This window comes from Gorilla gorilla, chromosome 19, assembly GCF_029281585.2.
Source record: "Gorilla gorilla gorilla isolate KB3781 chromosome 19, NHGRI_mGorGor1-v2.1_pri, whole genome shotgun sequence".
In the NCBI taxonomy this organism is placed as follows: domain Eukaryota; kingdom Metazoa; phylum Chordata; class Mammalia; order Primates; family Hominidae; genus Gorilla; species Gorilla gorilla.
In genome coordinates this window covers 87,717,771-87,720,886 of record NC_073243.2, presented here as the reverse complement: position 1 = coordinate 87,720,886, position 3,116 = coordinate 87,717,771, and the positions used below count along the sequence as shown (strand labels likewise).

Genomic DNA, 3,116 nt, shown 5'->3' with positions numbered 1-3,116 from the left:
CCTCCCACCTTGCTCTGCTGAATGATACTTTTGTTTTTAATACTTCCCCATCACTTCTTTAAAATATGTCTGATATGGTTTGGATCTGTGTCCTCACCCACATCGCAGTTGTTATTCTCAATGTTGGAAGTGGGGCCTGGTGGGAGGAGATTGGATTATGTGGGCAGTTTCTCAGGAATGCTTTAGCACCATCTTCCTTGGTACTGTCGTTGTGATAGTGAGTTCTCATGACATCTGGTTGTTTAAAAGTGTATCTCACCTCTCTGTCTTGCTCCTGCTCCCATCATGTGAGATGCCTCATTCCTTCTTTGCCTGCCGCTCTGACTGGAAGCTTCCTGAGGCTTCCCCAGAAGCAGAAGCTGCTATACTTCCTGTACAGTCTACAGAAGCATGAGCCAATTAAAGCTCTTTTCTTTATAAACTACCAGGTCTCAGGTATTTCTTTATAGCAATGCGAGAACAAGAGACTAATACAATGTCCCTTCCCACCAATATTAAATATACTCAAGTTTCTTTAATATTGGAGAAGAGGGATCCTCCACAAATCAGATGTACTACTCAGCTGTATGCAAACCGCTTTACCTATCTTCCCTCTTCCCCATCCCCCACAAACAAATATCCTTAAAAGATGTACAAAACTCGAGGGGGCGGAGCCCGCTGCGGAGGGCAGGGCAGGGTGGGGCGGGGCGGGGATCAAGCAGGGGCAGGGCTGGCGCTGCGGCCGGAGATGCTGTCGGGCCGCGACAGCGCTTGGCAGCCAGGAGCTCTGCATTGAAGGCACTGGGGTAAAGTGAATGCCGAAGACAGAAGATTTGGATGATACACCACTGAAATTCTTTGTTTGGAGTACACGTTATGAACCCTTTCTGGAGCATGTCTACAAGCTCTGTACGCAAACGATCTGAAGGTGAAGAGAAGACATTAACAGGGGACGTGAAAACCAGTCCTCCACGAACTGCACCAAAGAAACAGCTGCCTTCTATTCCCAAAAATGATTTGCCCATAACTAAGCCTACATCTCCTGCCCCAGCAGCACAGTCAACAAATGGCACGCATGCGTCCTATGGACCCTTCTACCTGGAATACTCTCTTGCAGAATTTACCTTGGTTGTGAAGCAGAAGCTACCAGGCGTCTATGTGCAGCCGTCTTATCGCTCTGCATTAATGTGGTTTGGAGTAATATTCATACAGCATGGACTTTACCAAGATGGCGTATTTAAGTTTACAGTTTACATCCCTGATAACTATCCAGATGGTGACTGTCCACGCTTGGTGTTCGATATTCCTGTCTTTCACCCGCTAGTTGATCCCACCTCAGGTAAGCTGGACGTGAAGAGAGCATTTGCAAAATGGAGGCGGAAGCATAATCATATTTGGCAGGTATTAATGTATGCAAGGAGAGTTTTCTACAAGACTGATACAGCAAGCCCCCTGAACCCAGAGGCTGCAGTACTGTATGAAAAAGATATTCAGCTTTTTAAAAGTAAAGTTGTTGACAGTGTTAAGGTGTGCACTGCTCGTTTGACCAACCTAAAATAGAAGACCTCTATGCAATTAGCTTTTCTCCATGGAATCCTTCTGTACATGATGAAGCTGGAGTAAAAATGCTGACTCAGAAAAAGAAGCCTGAAGAACAACACAATAAAAGTGTTCATGTTGCTGGCCTGTCATGGGTAAAGCCTGGCTCAGTATAGCCTTTCAGTAAAGAAGAAAAAACAGTGGCGACTTAAGAGATGGTGAATCTGGTGCACTATGCACTTTCCTGCTGGACTCTGGCCTAGTTCAAGCTGACCAATGGCAGAGGACTGCCTGAAGAGTAAAACTGTGTGAACAATGACTGACTGCCAGTGTTTTCCATGTATGCATAGGTTCTAACAGCAGGGTTTGGAAACCTGTCTCTAAGTAATACATTACTTCGGTCAGAAGTGTCTTAGGGTGGTTATCTAGTTCAGTACTCCAAGTTATTGGGGACCTTGAGGCTTAAGTATTTTTCTGAATATAATGCTAAAGGTAAGTTGCATTCATTTAAACTAATAGAGCAGACAGAATTCAGCACTACTTAATAGTTTATAAATCAGTGGTTTCAGTTGTATGTATGTTAGGAAATGGAGAGGTATAGAGAGAGCAGGTCCATAGCTCAGCACTTCTAAGTGGAAGATCATTTGAATCTCAGTCTTCAGCCTGCAATGATTTGTAGCCCGCACTGTCTTACTGATTTACAAACTGAAATCACTGAGAAATGTCTTTAGTTGAGTGAGAAGAAACCAGAACACTTGTTCCTAGTGTTGTGTTGTTTTTTTAAGCAAATTACTTACTGTATTTTTATGGCAGGAGGGAGAAAAAGTGTTACAACGGTTTCTAATGAAGTCCGGTATTTAAATGATAAATGACTAATGTGTTTAGTAGAGACAAAATAAACCAATAAATGATTGTTCTTTGCCATTTATGCAGGAAACTACCCTTTTCTCAATATAACCAAGCAAAGGCTAATTTATAAATGCTTTATTGAAAAATACACTTATCTTCATATAAAATTACAGTAGCAGTATCTTGAGAGGTTTTGTAAGTATTTTTGCAGAACACTATTCTAATTGAACAGTGTAAGTTCCATATTTCTCTCAGAGCAATATGAAGTTACCTAGTAACTTTGTTTATACTGATTCAATTTACAATTGAATTTTCTCCCTAATAAGATTATTAATTTGACTTGAAAACTGCTGGAACAATAGTGATTAATAAAGATATGTATAGATAATTTAAAAAAAAAAAAACTCGTCACCTACACTTTCTTCTTATTCCACTGCAGTCTCACTTCTGCCCCACAATCTTCTCCTAAATTTAAGTTCACACAGATTTTCAATGACAAGTCACTTACTGGATACTCTAATTCTGAAGATACTTTCATCAGCATCCCCTGCGTAATGATATTCCTTAGGTTTTGGTTCTAAAGTCTCTTCTGTACTCTGCTGTATTCTCCACCATAATCTCATCCACTTTCACATCTTCAAAAATCATCTGTGTAATATGACTTATAAATCAGTGCTTTCTGAGTAGAATTTGTTCTTGAGATTTTCTCATATCCAACTCATAATTAACATATACATTTTAGCTATCCT

At 40.8% G+C, this 3,116-nt stretch overlaps 1 pseudogene; it reads left to right on the top strand.

Annotated features, from left to right (window-relative positions):
* The first annotated feature begins 692 nt into the window (after nt 1–692).
* On the top strand, nt 693–2,446 carry LOC101135632 (AKT-interacting protein-like; annotated as a pseudogene).
* Nucleotides 2,447–3,116: the final 670 nt, after the last annotated feature.